Source organism: Lissotriton vulgaris, chromosome 2_1 (assembly GCF_964263255.1).
Source record: "Lissotriton vulgaris chromosome 2_1, aLisVul1.2, whole genome shotgun sequence".
NCBI classification, from domain to species: domain Eukaryota; kingdom Metazoa; phylum Chordata; class Amphibia; order Caudata; family Salamandridae; genus Lissotriton; species Lissotriton vulgaris.
This window is the reverse complement of record NC_141687.1, coordinates 715,459,699-715,476,685: the sequence shown is the minus strand read 5'-3', so window position 1 is coordinate 715,476,685 and position 16,987 is coordinate 715,459,699.

Sequence of the window (16,987 nt, the reverse complement as noted above, 5' to 3'; positions counted from 1 at the left end):
CTATCTATCGCCCTCACTCTATCTATCGCCCTCACTCTATCTATCTATCGCACTCCCTCTATCTACCTATCGCCCTCCCTCTATCTATCGCCCTCACTCTATCTATTGCACTCACTCTATCTATCGCATCACATCAGCATCACTCACCACCACCACAGCATCACTCGGGGGCACCACAACATCACTATGCGCTACCTCAGCATCACTGAACGCAACAGCATCACTCGTCGCCACCACAACATCACTCAACGCCACCACAGCATCAATCTGTGCAACCATTCAACAACAACTGGTTCAAATATGTTCTCTCAATATTTCAAGCTTTATTACAAATGTCACAAAAAAATGTTAATATTTCACTTCTGTTCTTGGATTTTCATCACAACAAAATACACTGAACATAATCTTCACAAAAGTTATTTACAAAAGTTTAAGCTATTGCCATTATAAATTACAATAACTTTTATTTAAGTATTAATTATTTTTTAAAAAGCCATTGTTATTTGTAATATCAATACATCTAAGTCACGTAAATACAACACATATTGCATTACAAATGCTATAGGTGTCACATTTGCGAAAGCTATACCTATTGGCATTGTAAATGACAGAGCTATTAAATTCGCTATTTTCAAAACCAACACATAAATAAAAAATGTGTCATTTACAATACCAATAGCTCAAAGTTTCCTAATGCGAGACCTATTGCATTGCAAATGCTTGTTTAGCTCTTGTTGCACAACTGGGCAGAGATGGAATGAGATTCTTTGGTGTCGTAAGGCAGTCGGCTGGATGGATTGGTCAATGTTTGGGTAAACTGGTTTCACCTTCAGGCATCTTAGCCCTCTGAAGATGTGTTGAGTCTTTTAGTAGTATGTCTATGTGGTTGAACAGACCTGGTGCACAAATGCAAAGAGTTTGAGCGTTTCTGTAATTTGGCTGCCGATCAGCGTGGACATTTCTCTCTTTGTGGCAAAGAAGTTTGACTCAGTCTTTTCTGTGCCATGTGTTATGTCGCCTGTGAAGGTGCCTCTAGGGGAATGGGCTCTCTGCTGCCATGTATGTAAATTTGTGTTGCTGTTTTCCTATTTCCAGTACCAGGATTAGTTTTTGGAATTATTGCATGCTCGTGACATTTATCGAGGCTCCAACGTAAGTAAATGCTTTGAGTTTGAGTTTGAGTTGGAGTTTAAGGGTTTTGTAGAGCGCTCATACACCTAGCGGTTTCTTGGCGCTTTCACATGGTGTCCTTTATTCGGCAGGTGCCAGATGAGTCTTTATGTTTTGTTATTTTGTGTGTGCTCTGTGAATAAGATGAGAAATATGTATTTGTCGCTGTTCTTATCCTCATCGTATTTTTCTGCCAACTTTGCAGTGCCTCCTGAACAGAGCAGTTGTTCAGTGTCGGGATTGCCCACCTGGAGGATACTCGCTTCTGCTGGTTATTTCTTGTGATTCAACCTCTCCATCCTCCTAGGCAGACCCAAGCAAAGTGTCTCAGATTGAACATGTCTGGACTATGCAGGATAATGCAGTGATGCGTGGGGGTCTGCACCGCAATACACACGCATGCAAAGGACGTGGTTGCTGTTGACTTGCGGGTGTGTGGTGATTTTGCTTCCCTGTGCTCCCTTGACAATGGTCAAGAACTCGGTCTTCAGAGTCAAGTAAGGTCGGGTTCCTCCTCAATCCTTACTTTGGCCAGGGTGTATTTCATTCATTCTTTTTTTTTTTATTGTTTTTATTGTTGCACCAATACTCCAATCACATACATACATTTAGTATCAAATTACGTTACAATGTATCCTTCTTGTGTTTTAACCATAAATAATAATGCAGTGCAATTTTCCTTTTTATCTCCGTCCCTTCTTTTCACAAAAACATTCACAAACTCCCCCCACCCCCCTCCCTCAGCACTTACTGAACACATAATTCTCAATTTCTCTGGCAATGCCTCATGTGGAGGAGTGTGGCTCAGTGGTTAGAGGCGGCAGACCCGGACGCTGAGATCGGCCCTGGACTCCTCGCCTCGGCGGGTCTTGGGCTCAAAAATTCCACGGACTCGATAATTCTCGATCCGGTGCCTTCTCGACTCATGGGTTCACACTCTGCGACTCTGGGCAATAGCTTGCTTAATCTCCACAACGGCCCCTCGCGGCGGGATGCCTGGCTTTCACCTTGTGGATACCCTGCCGGGGTTATCTCACAGGGGAATACCAGGACGGGTTCCCTAAGCAAGCGCCGGGAAACCCACGTGCGCTATATAAGTACAAATACATTTACATTTACATTCATGTCCTTATAACATTACGATTGTCTTAACAGTCAACTTTCCTTCCCTTACATTGCGTATGGTGAGTGTCATGATATCAGGTTCCGCATCCCGTTCTGTAAGTGAACCAGGGACGCGTTCGTCGTGATCAATAACCGAGTGTCTGATGACTCTGGGTTCGGGCACAGATCCCAGACTTGCTTGTCCACTGCGAGTACTCACTCAAAGTGCGCTGCAGCGCATGTGTCAAACTCCGATAGTATCGAGTTCCAATCTAGTGAGATGTGCGTTTTTCTAAGACCCCTGCGTTCCTCTCTCTGGAGTTCCAACCCTTCCGCCTTCCCCCACCTCATTACCTCCCCATGCCAGTTCTCGATGTCTGGTGGCCTAGATGATTTCCATCTCATCGCTATTGCTCGCTTAGCTAACAGCAGCGCTAGGTCTATAAATCTAGTAGCAACACTTCTTTTCTTTTCTTTGTGGCCCAGACCCAGAATGCCATATAGCAGGGACGTATAAGGCCTGTTCGGGGCTACTGCTGTTAAAATCTCATGTATCGTCACCCAGTAATACCCGAGTTTGGGACAGTTCCAGAACATATGTAATAGGCCTGCGTCTTCTATGCTCCATCTAGGACATGTATTCGCTGACTTCGGGAACAGTAGTCTGTGTGGGGTTAGGTATGCTCTGTGGACTATCATTAACTGGATGAATTTGAACTTCAGGTTGCGTGCCACTTTTTTGGGATATTTTAGTACCTTTTTAGGTCTCGAGGCGTTGAACAGCGCGTAAGCGCTGTCTCGCCAGAGATCTATTGTCGCTGGGTCTGCTTCCCAGGAGACAGCACCTGGCCGCGCGCATCTCGCAAAAGGCGATCGGCGCAGGCCACCCGCGCACGAACGCGCATGCTGTGGCCAGCTGCTGTCTCCTGGGAAGCTCCAACACCACACATGCATGCGCACACACAGAGGCACACACACGAGCGCACATACACACACGCACGTATACAGAGACACCCCCGCCGTCGCACAAATACACACACGCATGCACACATACACACACGAGCGCCCCCCGCTCCCCAATACAGTCCCACTTACCGCCAATCCGGTGTTCTGTAGCCTCCGCGGGGCTCTCCCTCGGGCATGGGAGCCCGCGTCACCACTGCTCCTCGGGTCAGGCCCTCCATGGGCGCTCCGCTTCCGAATACAGTCCCACTTACCGCCAATCCGGTGTTCTGTAGCCTCCGCGGGGCTCTCCCTCGGGCATGGGAGCCCCGCGTCACCACTGCTCCTCGGGCCAGGCACTCCGTGGGCGCTGCTTCGCGCACAAGACGGAAGTCCCGCCCCCACACTAGGTTTCGTTTTCATGACTGCGCGCGCACGTCTTGTTTTTTTTGTTTTAAATCTCCCACATCCCTGTCCTAGTCAATGTTGGCATGTCTGCTAGCATCTCATACGTTTTACAACGCTATTCACTCCCTCCAAGAGACCGCTTTTTCAACAGAAACAAACATTCTATTTGCCCTTTAAGCGATATTGGAAAAGGCGAGATTTTACGCGGAAGAAGGTGAGATAGGAACATGTTTGCCTACGAAAGTTTCTTTAGCTACTTCCTTGAGATACTATTGCCATGTATGTGTACGTGCGTGCTGCGGCTGCCCCTTGTCTTCTTAGGAACTAACCCAGTATTCCTGAATGCTACGGTCAGCGAATTTCTGATTTGTCATATTGCGCACATCTATATGCCCCCTCAGTTATCGTCACGTTTCTTTCACCACTTTATGTCGCCCTTATTTTGATGTTCATTGCAAGGTGCCGGGTGCATCGTTTCAACCCAACTATGCGGAATATGACTCACAAACCAATTCACCTGTTCACAGATTTCACCCCGGCGGTACACTTTGTCTTGTCTTTTATCCTTCTAAGGTCGATAAAACAAATTCCGGTAGGTAACACTCATCTGTTTAAAAATGCGAGATGACGCTGGGGTAGAAATAGGTTTTTATAAAATCCACATTGAAAAATCGTAATTAGCAGCATTATGCCTGAGCATACGTATTTTCAGTGTTACCCCAATTGACTCTGTAGCACTGTTTCGGTTTTTGCCCTTGGAACTTAAGTGAACCCGGAGACCCGAGTAAGAATCGTGCCTCCTCTAAGTGCACAAATTGTATGACTTTGTGCAGGTCAGTATCTCTGGTGGCTTCACAGTTCCCTTCACTGCCAAAATGCTGGCGCACCTATCAGCGTCTCGGTAATGTGCAGCACTGCACATTTTCTGCTCGGCAGAGAAGGTGCGCACAACACCTTGAAACACTGAAGTTTCTGCTCCGCCGTTCCAAAGTCACCTATCGCAAGCGAGAACGCTCCTGCCGCATAATCCACTGCCGGGTGACGCTTGGACACGAATCTTGCGTCCACCTCCATGCTGGTTCTCCTCTTAAAAGGGCGTTAAGTTCAGAACGAGGATGGACTAGAAGTGCACAGACTCATACCAATCGTACAGTGAAGCAATCGTTGTGGAAGCGACTATAACCCTGAATTGTGTACCGAAGTATCCCTGACTGTGAAATACATTTATGTTTTATTGGAATAATTGACAAGCGATACTCCTTAGTTTTACCACGATTTGAATGAGTTTGTCTAGCATGTTAGACTGCCGGTGTCACCCCATGAGATGGTGTTCCCCCCCCCCACCCCCCCACCCGCCTAGCTCCTGACGGATGGAATGCTTGCATTAATCTCAGTCACTGGTAATTATTCTGGCCGCATCACAATAGTTAGTTCCTTTGCCCAAATGCCACCGCAATGCTGACCCTGCCATGTGCACACCATTCTTCACCCTACTCACTACAGAAGCAGGTAAATACGCAACGGCAGAGCACAGAAATCAGCGAGACCAGCCCTCTCCTGTGAAGACAAGCAGCGGAATCATATGAAGCTTAGACAAAAAAGTAGCTCAACCATGAAGTCAAACGAACTGGGTCGCCAAAATCTTGGGATGCCCAAGGCAGAGCATTTGAGATCTCTTTCACACAGGTTTGGGTACCCGATCATTCTCAAAGAGGAATCGAAGACAAAGTACTGTTACTGTTACGTCAGTATTGGTATCCAGCCACTTATCGCTATTGCCAGCAGTCATTGTTTTGAGGTAGTCGGATGCATAGGAAGATGCTGTCATAGTAGGATGGGTGGTCCGATCACCCGACCACCCAGCAGACTGATGCAAGCTGTGTGAATAATAATAGCTGTGAGCAACAGCATACTCTTGCACACACTCTCACTGCTCACCAATTCAAAGTTAGCTAAAAAATGTATGCAACGCATTGTCATACACAATGCCAATAACTCAAACTTTAATGCTGCGACCTATTGCATTGCAAATGCTTGTTGCATTCTTTGTCCCCGAGAGCTCTGCCTGCGTCCACTTACCAGCGGGTCCGGAGGGGCTGCAGTGACACCGCTCTGCCTAATCGAATGCCGTTGGTCAGCCACTTCGTCAGGTGACTACCCGTCCCCATAAGGTATTGTATTGTGAGCAACATGTTTGTAACTGGTTCCTTTCTGTCTCGTGCCCAATGTGTGGTTATGTAATGTGTTATTTGCGCGTTGAGTAAGGAACAGCGCCCCTGGGGTCCGGGGTAACCCAGCGAAGTCTGCGTATGACAAAAGACTTCCGTCCGAGAAAAAATCTCCGACATATAGCACTCCTGCGTCGTGCCATGATTTCAGCCTGCGTTCTGTGAGTGTACCAGTTCCCAGGGGGATCCCCAGTAATGGTATTGTGGGGGCGCATGTAGAGTGTTTGTTAGTGTATCTGACCGCTGCCTTCCAGTGTTGAAGCGCTAGCCTGAGCAAAGGTGGGGCAGAGTCCGGTATCTTAGCGTGTGGGAGTAGCAACCAGTGGATAACTCCTCTTGCTCTATCAGCATCAGACATATTTAGCTCATGGAGGTTGCGTCCTGCTAGCCAGTAGGCTAGCCACTGAAGTTGGCAAGCGTAGCCATATGCAATCAGGTCCAGTACTCCCATACCCCCCTGGTCTGTCGGCAGTTGTAATTTTACCAGACTGATGCGTCTCCTGCCGGATCCCCACACTAGTTCCGTTAAGGCCGTGTTTAGTGCTTTAAAAAAGGGCATGGGTATCAGTATTGGTATGTTTGTGAAATAATATAGCATTCTGGGCAACACCACCATTTTTGAGATAGTAACCCTACCTGCCACTGAGAGCGGTAGTGTGTTCCAAAAGCGGACCTGTGTCTTCAGGGTGCTAAGGGCTTTACCCAGGTTACCGTCCAGCAGATCCTGCGCCCGCCTATAAATATGTATACCCAAGTATTTGAAAGTCTCTGGTGCGATCCGGAAGCTGTGTGGTGGGAACTGTAAATGTGTGTCCTCAAGAGACCCATGAAAACAGTATCAATATGATTTGGTTTCATTGATCATGAGACCTGACAGCCCCCGGAAATCTTTGAATATCTCTGGTAATGGTGTTAGTGGGCTCGTCATATCTTTAAGGAACAATAAGATATCATCCGCGTAAGCGGAGATAATATGGTGAGTATTAAGATTAGTTATCCCCTTGTTAACTGCCACAGTTCGTACCTTTATCAGTAAGGGTTCTAAGGCGATAATGAAGAGCAAGGGCGACAGTAGACAGCCCTGTCTAGTTCCTTTCGCTATTTCAAACTGCTCAGAAATACACTTGTTGGTTCGGACACGTGCTGTAGGGCCATGGTATAGTAATTTCACCCATGCAATGTATTCCGGCGGTATGCCGAATTTGGCCAGGACTGCGAACATGTAGTCCCATCTCAGGGAGTCGAAGGCCTGACTAAGGTCCAGGGAAATACACCCCTCTGTGGCTCCAACCCTATCATCCTGTGTCATCAACTGACTAAGTCTCCGTAGATTCAGTGCGGTGCTCCTACCCAGCACAAAACCACACTGGTCCGGGTGTATTATGTCTGCGATACATTGGGAGAGTCGGGTCGCCAGCAATTTACTAAGGATTTTGTAATCGTATTTAATAAGGATAGTGGCCTATAGTTCTCCAGTTGTAGGGCGTCCCTACCCGGTTTCAACAGGGATACTATCAGTGCCTGTGATGTCGTACCTGGCAGCGCGTCACCTTCTAGGGCTTCCCTGTACAAAATGTGCAACAGTGGGGCCAGGGTATCAATATACGTCAGGTAAAATTCAGCCGGCAGACCCTCTGACCCAGGGGTTTTGTTCCGTGGCATCGCTTTAATGGCCTGTCTGATTTCCGCTAGTGTTATGGGTTTCGACAGCTCAGTCCATTGTGTAGGTGTTAGTTGTGGGATTTGTAGGTCTGAAGAAGTAATCCAGATCATGTTCCGACATTGAGGCATCCGGACCGTATAAATCAGTGTAATAATTTTTGAACGTATTATTTATATCTAATTGTGTTCGTATTATCAATCCGCCTTAGAGCGCTGCATGTTAAGCTCGCCAGTAGAGGCCCTGCCCTGTCGGCTTGCGTGTATTGTCTGGTTGTATATTCCCTGTAATCTATCACTCGTAGTTCCTCCAACAGTTCCGCATGCTGAATATGCGCTTCTTGGAGTTGAGTGAGATTGTCGTCCGTGCCCGCAGCTTCGCTCTCGAGCATCACTAAGCTACCCTCTACTGTCTTGAGTTTGTCCAATACCAAATGTTTGACCCCCACTTTCGTGCCCAACGCTACCCCACGCACAGTTGCTTTAAACGCGTCTCATTCAATTTGTCAGGTACTGGCCGTGTTCTCATTTTCAACAAAGGATTTGGTGCTGGCATCTAGCAAAGCGGACCGAAAGATTGTGTCTTCCAACAAACCTGACAGCAAACGCCAAGTTGATATAGGGGTAGGGAGCCTCCCCCATTGTAACGTTAGCTCCACCGGATTATGGTCCGTTAGTGTCTTGCCTATATGCATCTCCGACGTTATGGACCCAGTCAGTGGACGTGAACAGAATATATGGTCAATTCTAGTATGTAATTTGTGAGGTGGAGAATAAAACGTGTACTCCCTATTAGTCGTGTTCAATGTCCTCCACGCATCAACAAGTTCCCACCCATCTGCCCAAGACGCCAGCGCCTCAGCTTGTCGTCTACTATCAGTTGCATGTAGTGGGGGGTGTGACCTATCAAGTGTAATATCCAATACCGCATTGCAGTCCCCTCCCACCACCCAATCATGTGCTATCCATCCTGATAATACTCCACTAATATCCCGAAAGAACTTTGATTGCTCCAAGTTGGGTGCATATATACAGCCCAGAACTATGCATAAACCATCCAGTATCCCCCTTATGAACACATATCTCCCTTCCTTGTCCACCTTACGCTCCAATACCTTGAATGGGACAGTATTCCTAATCCAGATGGCTGCCCCACGGGAGAACACCGAATATTCAATGGCATATAACTGGCCTCTCCATTTCCGTAGCAGTTCAGCTCCCTCTTCTCTATTCAAGTGAGTTTCCTGGATATATGCTATAGATACTTGGCGCCGGTTCAATTGTGCCAGAACTCTATGTCTCTTGTGCACTGAGCCTAGGGCTCTCACATTCCAGGTGCAGATTTTATAATTATTAGGAGTCGACATGGCAAAGAATATTTCTCACACGAGACAATACCCTGAATCTCAACATTGTCATCATTCTGTTATACAGTGTAAGTGCTACATTTGTGCTGAACTCCCCAACTATAAGGCCCTGGCTCCGCTTAAACTGTGAAGGACCAAACCAAAGTACCCAACTGGGGTAGAAACAGATCACCATTGTGCCTACGCCTGGGGGGGTGTGTGCCCCGTCATTTCCTACTAGCAGATGTCCACCAAAAGTCTCACCTGTGTAACACTCCATTATCAATATGTGGCTTGGTACCTTTTCCCTCCCTCCAAATAATCAGGCTGATGCACGGCTACTTTACCAAGCTGTATCTGCCTCAGCAATGTTCATAGGTCCTCTGCCATCTGAGCCGTGATGCGTGGGAACAATTGTACGCTAGTGTTCGTATCTGATGCAGCCGTGTGGGAGCTGGCTTGACTGGTCGTGTCCATGTCGGTATTCGCATTATGTGCTGCCAGTGCATCTGTTGTCAGTACCGCAATTTCTAATGAGTTCCCTGCATCTGTCTGATCTCGTCTGCTAGGTTGCGAGTCTTCTGCCTCCACTGTTGTTCCTCGGGCTAAGCGGGTTCTAAAAGTGTCTGATGTTTGTTCGTTCGGTTCACTCGTTTGACCGCCTTGGGACTGCAGTGGCGTCAGGGTCACCTCCATCCATTCCGAAGCTTCCTCCGGGGTGTCGAAGAAAAAGGTCTTGCGGTCATGGATGATTTTGAGCCACGCTGGGAAGAAGAGTGAATATTTCATGTTACGCTCTCGCAATGTCCGTTTCACTTCCCAAAAGGATGCCCGGGCTTTCTGTACTGCTTGGGTAAAATCCGGGTAAATGGAAATGGTTTGTTCTCAAATTTGATTGGGGTTCCCTCTCGTCCAGTTTTCAGTATTGCATCCCGGTCTTTGAAATGTAGGAGTCTTGCTATTAGCGGACGCGGGGGGCTCCCGGTTTCGGCGGCCTTGGGGGCACCCTGTGGGCTCTCTCTACACTGTACATCGGGGTGAGGTCCTCCGGGTCCATAATTGACCGTAGCCAATCTTCCACGAATTTAGTCAGGTTTGTCCCCTCACTGCGTTTCGGTACGCCTAGAATGCGTACATTGTTACGGTGAGAGCGCCCTTCAGCTTCATCCACCCTCTCCCGTAAACCTTTAAGTTGTCGCTCCAATTCCTCAAGCCGTGTGGAGTGTTCAGTCTGCTGTGGGATCAGATCATCCAGCGCAAGTTTGTGCTCAGCTACTCTTTCCGATAATTTTTTGTGGTCATCTTTCAGCAGCGAGAGGCCAGTTGACATTGTGTCCATCCTCGTTTCAAGTGCTTCTCTGGAGGCCCTGATTTCTGTGAGAATAAGGTCCAGTTTGGCTTCCTGCGCCCCCAGTCCTGTCGGAGGGATTATGTCATCATTGGATGAGGCCAGAGGATCCTCCGAACCAGAGGAGTGCACCACCGTGCGCGACACTGGGTCAAGTTGGCGGGCTTTGTTCTGCACCATTGTTCCACTATTCTCTTTCCCCTCTACGTACAGGCCCACCGACCTCTCAGGAAGTGCCCTCACCGTGGGCACCCGCACGTTTGAGCCGGAGGAGGACAGTCTCACCACTCGCCTCCGTCAACCAGTCGCTGCGCTGGTCGGCGTGTCCAGGCTCACGTTGCTTAATTCTCACTGGAGTGCTTAGAACTGATAAAGTAATAGCGCCTAAAGGGAAGTTCCCAGGACCATCAAGGTGCGTGCTGTATCTGCAGTGCCCCCACTCCTGGTCTTACTTCCGTGCTAAGTCCGCACCTCCTTTGCTGCTGTAGTGTGGATAGTCTTTCAGAGTCCTGTTTTCCAAATTCCTTCAGGTGAGCCCAACAGTGGCCTGCGTGCAGGGTGCTCCCTCAACCAACCCTTTCGGACCACAATGCAATCCCAGTGCGTGTAGCCTGCACGTGCGTGGAGGCCACCGCCACTGCCAGCAATGGAAAATGGAGGGGGATGGGGAGGGAGAGGCGAGAAGTGGTCAGCCTGCACCAGTCCTGTGGGTGTCAACCATCCAGCGGCACAGCGGGTGTAGCGCAAAAGGGGGTGCAGCACCAACAACCGCCCTCCGGGTCACTCTGTTGCTCCCTCGAACCCAGGAGTCAGGCAGAGCTCACCTCTAATGCAGGGCAATGGCTGCCGTCTCTGTCCGTGGGCGTATCCTGAGTGAGCAATCCTCCATGGTTCCTCTACTTTTCCCAGGCTTTGAGTCGCTTCGCAAGGCAAGGTAGGGCACCGTTTCCCTTGTCACTGGCAGGGATTTGGATGTCTAGCCCCTTGAGGGGGGGGGGAACTCACGCCTCTCACTGCCGCGCCCCCGGTGGCAGGTCCTCATTCCGCGGGAGCCGGTGGTCCCGCGCCCCCCGTCCGTGAAGCAGTGCGATCGTTGCCCAGGATCGGGTGAGTGGGGAAGAGCGCGGGCCGTGTCCCAACCCCCACAGTGCTCCGGCAGGAATTTCCTTTTCTGATGAGTGGAGTGGGAGCGCTGGCATACAGCTCCCCAGGCCCCGGCACACTTCCGGTCCACCGAGTCTGTCACTGTGGGCCGGGGATTTTCTTCTTCCACTAGGCCTCACCGTTGCCTCGCAGCGGGGCAGTCGTTAGTCAGCGTGTGTAGAGCGGAGATACTTCCTCTTGTCATCGGCAGATGCCCCTTTCCAGACACGCTCAGGGAGGGGATTTTTGGCACCAAGTTAACAGGATAAATGGCAAAAAATGGGAATTTTGGACGAAGCTAGTTCAGCTCACGTCTGGCATGCTCGGCTGCTAGCCACGCCCCCTATTTCATTCATTCTATTTGTAGATTGGATAGTTCAAGGGCTTTTCCAAGCGTCAGGATAATATATTGCTGGGCTTTCTCAAAATCAACTGTCTCCTCGCTGATGAATGACATCTTTGGATTAGGTAGCTCATATTTCCTGGCAGGGGTTGTCTTCGGTGTAAGTGCTGACTAGCTAGCTTAATCTGGCTGTCACCTTTCGGGTACAAGAAGGGAAGGAGCCAAGTCTAGAGGGCGACTATATGTCTCTTTTATTACGTGGTACAGAATAATGAACACAAAAAGAAAGTCTTAGGTCAGACGCATTAACAGAAATCCGGGGTCAGGTTGGTGGTCCTCGAGACACTTCTTGGGTCGAGGTCCGGGATACTCCAGCACATGGAAGGAAAAGAAAAGAACGAGGCTTTTAGTGTACGGTACACTTTCTAGCGACTCTTGAAATAGGGAGGGTGTGAGGGAAAAGCAAGAACCACCACCACATTCAGTGACTTGCAAACTATTCTAGGAAACGAGGTGCCCCGGTGCTTGCCCTGTCTCCTACCCGGTCCCTCCCTTCTTTAAACGCAGTAATGAACCTAAACGAGCACGCACCTGGGAAAGCCACGCGTCCTCCTTCGCGTGGCTGGGCGAATCGCGGTGTCGTTGGCCTCCTGGCTTTACAGCTACCGCCGTCCGCTTCTCCTCCGTTTTCGACCCGGCACCTTCTCTGCTCCTGGTGTCGGCTCTCTCCAAGGACTCCGTCGCCGCGTTGCTTTCAGCTTCCCCAGTCGCGTTGTTCTCCTGGCGTCTCACATCCTCCTCCCACGACGGAGACGCGGCGTCTTCCGGGTCTTCCCTCATATGGCGAGGGGCCTCTCCTGATAGGTCCAAAAAGTCAGGTGGTCCAGAGGCAAGGCCTTCATCACGAACACAAAGGCTATCCTTAAAGGGCCCGTAGTAATCCGCCTGTTGAGGAGCCGGACAATCGGTTAGCCCTGCCGTGGCCGAGCAGGGGACCCGCTGACACTGGCACAGATTCCCTCATTCATTTGTTTCACTTTTTCAATTTAGGGTGAGTGAAAATGGGCGTTTAGTGCAACCGTAGCCATGTCACAATGGTCTTCACCTCCTGTAATTAGTTAGTGTGAGAAAGTGGCTCTATATATACTGCACCAAATTAAGGTACAGTGTGTACAGAGTCCCCAGTGGTTTGGCAGAGGCTAAAGTTAGATATAACCTTACTCTCTAAAGTGGTAGCTTGGTCGAGCAGTAAGGCAGTATCAGAGGACAGTGTAAAGCAGTTGTTGTACACTCTCGGTCACCAAATGGTCTCACACACTCAAGAACTGAACTCTAGGCCAATTGTTTTGTATCAAAAGATATAGTTGTTTTATTTTAGAACCAACAAGGTGTCAAAATATACTTTCTCAGAATAGATTACTTTAGTTAAATAGTTTTCAAATAGGCAATAGACTTTTTGAATGCAATAGTTACAGTTTGTTGCAATAGGCAACACAATTTCAAACACAATGAAACATTGAGCTCAATGGGAATTTTTAGTTAAATGCAATTAGTTACTTTGTAGATTACTTTTCTAACCACAGGACTGGATCCTAGATTCAGTCCCGGGACATGTACTGTAAACAGTTAAGTAAAAGCGTTTTGGTTACAGTAGTGATTTTTATGGAATATTATTGTATTTTAAAAGTTGACACGTAGAAACTTTCCTAGCTGAAATTACCAATGTTATCCTATGGAAGGAAATTCAATTTGCAGGTAAAGTATGTTCATGTTACTTTTGTAGTCCAGTACTGGACTCCTAGGTTCAGCACTGGGGCATCTATCTAAAACAGGTAAGTAATTACGTTTTGGTGGTTGGTTTGATTTTTAAAGAATATTTGTGCTTTGCAAAAATCGACACTTAAAAGAAATTTCACACAAAAACAGTCAATGGTTTCCTATGGAAGAAAATGGTAAGTACGGTAAAAATTACTTTTCAGGGTTGGTGATGGGCTAAAAGATGCAGCACTGAGGTCTGTCCTGATAACAGGGGAGTTAATCGGAATTCGTTGTTCTGCTGATTTTAGATGAATATTTGGGAGTTCCAAAACTCCACACTTAAAAGAATTTGGGAGAGAAACCAGTCAATGTTCACCTATGGAAGGAAAGTGAGTTATCGGCTTTTAGGTAAGTACATGATTGGCAGAGTTAAGGTTCTGGCCATAGACTCAGGGTTCCCCAGGGTCAGGTAGGTACAGTTGGTACACCCTCAGCTGCACAGGGGCAGTCAGGTGCAGAGGTAGTTAGGCCCAATGTTATCCAATGAGAGGAAGGGGGCCTTCGGTTGGTGGCTGCTGGCAAGCAGGCCACCTGGCTGTGGGAGCTGGGCTCCTGGTCACTTGCTCAGGGAAATGAGGAAGTAGGTTAGGACCAAGGTTGCACTGACAGGGGCACTCGGGCGGCTGGGTGCATGGTGATTTTGAGTCGTTGGGCGCTCAATGTTATTCAAAGGAGATCTTGGAAAGTGGAAAAAGGCCGCAGGCTCAGGGACGGAGATTCTTTGGGAGCGACCAACACTTTGAGAGGTAAGTTTGAGTCTTGGAGGATAGGTAGGTACCCAGGAGTTGGGCACAGGAGGCCGTGGGGCGCCAGGTGCAGGGGTGTCTTTTGACGTCGGGAAATCTTACCCTCAGCTGGTCGTGGTTGGAGGGGTCCCTGGTTGTGAGGCGGCAGGCGTAGTCTGACTTGTCGAGGAGGGTCTTTGGGCACTGGACTTCGGGTCCCAGTTGCGGGGGGACGTCCTCCTGGTCTTGGGTCACTCAGGCACAGGCTGGGCTCGGCGGGTAAAGAGTGTTCAGGATTTGCGGTTCCTTGCTGGCACCAGGGGTGTTGCTGTTGGAGCAGAACCACTGCTCATGGGAGTCCCAGTCTTTCAGAGAGTCAAGGCAGGCAGGTCCTCCAGGGTTTTCAAGGTTGCTGCTCGCAGGAGTCGCCAGGATTTAGCAGGAGCAGGGTCAAGGATCGACAGGCCTGTAGGGCTGGGGCCAAGTCAGTTGGTGTCGTCCTTTTGTTAGCAGCTGCACGGCGGGTCTTCTTCTTTTTGATCTTCTTTCTTGTTTTCGAATCGGGATCTAGGGAAGGAAGGTTCAGGGTACCCCTAAATACTAAATTTAGGGGTGTTACAGGTAGGGTGAGGGCAGGGACCAATGGGTCCCTGTCCTGGGGTGGGTGGTGGGTACACCCCCTATCCTGCTCCTCTCCTGTGGGAGGGTAGGGCTCCCCATCCTCAAGATGGCGGTAGCCCAGGGTTGTGCTTCACCTCGCCTCTCCCACCTGAGGGGTGGGGTTGGCACAGGCTGGCACACACCCTTTCCTGGTGTAGGGTTTCCCACCAGTCTTCCCACCAGAGTGGGGGTCAGAACTGGTGGGGGCCAGTTGCTGGGTACAGCAAGTGGCCTGTAGAAGCTCACAAAGGCAGCATGACTTTAAAGCTTCCCCCTGCCCATCCTGGGGGAGGAGACCAAGCACCTCGCCCAGGATGTGCATTGTTGCAGGCCCAGGAGAGCGGGGGGCTCTCCACCCAGGGGTCCAGCAACATGTCGCTGTGTGGCAGCCTAGGCAGCCTCTCAGACAAGACGTGGATTGTAGGTTAGGTTTCAGGGGGCATCTCTAAGATGCCCTCTGTAGTGCATTTTTCATTAAATCCCACACTGGCATCAGTGTGGGTTTAATGTGCTGAGAAGTTTGATATCAAACTTGTCAGTCTTCAGTGTAGCCATTATGGTGCTGGGAGTTCGTAAGGACAACCTCCCAGCACCATATACTCTTAATGGCATCACTGCACTTACAGTGCCCAGGAATGGCCCTTGGTACTGCAGGGGCACAGGGCTCATGCACCTGTGCCCACACCACTGGCATAGGGCACCCAGCTAGAGGGGTGACTGATGTATGCCAGGGCAGTGGGTTTGTGGGCATGGCACACAAGGATGTGTGCCATGTCGACTCTTTGTTTAGTTCTCAACCAGGAACCTCATCCTGCAAAGGCAGTGTATGTGTGTCAAGGTGCAGGGCCCCTAAGGGTGGCAAAATAAGTGCTGCAGCCCTTAGGGGTCTTCTCTGGTCACAATGCCCTGGGTACCTAGGGTACCATTTACCAGGGGCTGACATGTGGCCAGAGGTGCCAATTGGGTTTTAGTTTCAACACAGTTTTTAGGGAAGGAACACTGGCCCTGGGCATCTGATTGGCAGGAGCCAAGGGCACACTCAGTCAAAGCACATCAACAATTCAGCAAAAAGTTTGGCTCTTAATTCGTTTATTCCCTCACTCCTTCCCTAAAAATTAAAACAAAACTTATATAATACTCACCTGAGCCTTTCTTCTGTCCGAGGGAAGCAGTTGGCCAGGAGATTCCTCAAGGGGACTGAATGTGGAGACCCTGTTAAGATATAAAAAAGGAAATCAGGACAAAGCCAAGTGGACATTAAAGACGAATTAACTTCTAACAAAGTCCTAATAAAGTCTGTATGAAGAAGCATCACATACGCGGAAATCATTTCTTTTATCAACTTCTCACATTTTTGTTGGAGAAAGCAAGTATGTAAAACCTTAAATATCACCCAAAACAGAACCTCTGCATACCATCCTCAAACGGATGGTTTATGAGAACGGTATAACGCCACCCTTAAACTTACCCTTAAAAATGCTATCAACAGAAAGGAAGGAATGGGACCTACTACAGTCCCTCTCTCTCTTTGTTATTAATAGCCAGGTCCAGAGAAGCCTAGATTGTTCCCCATTTGAGCTTCTTTACGGGAGACATGCCGAACCCTATTAGAGATGACAAAAGAAGCATAGGAGCAAGAGAAACAGGAGGACACCCAGAACCTACTCGATTATACACAGGTGTTGAGAATACTCCTCCAAAAGCTATGAGACATCGCCCATGCTAATTTAGAGAAGGCCTAAAGAAAACAACAATTAACGTATGGTAAGGGAAAGAAGTGGCGGCAATTGGAAGTCCACAATTGGGTACTTGTTCTCCTACCGTCCTCTATATCCTACAAACAGGCAGAATGGAAGGGTCCTTACGAGATTATTGAGAAGATAGGCCTCACTACCTATTGATTACAGATGTCTTCTAATAAGACCCAAATATACCATATAAATCTCCTCAAAAAGTGGCTAGGACTCCTCCCCAAAACCACACACTTGGTTCTTTCAGAATTGACTCCAACCTCTTCCTCAACAAGACAGTTAAACATAAACGAGAAACTAACACAAGAACAAAGAGCAGCCCTTCATGAACTCCTAGACTCC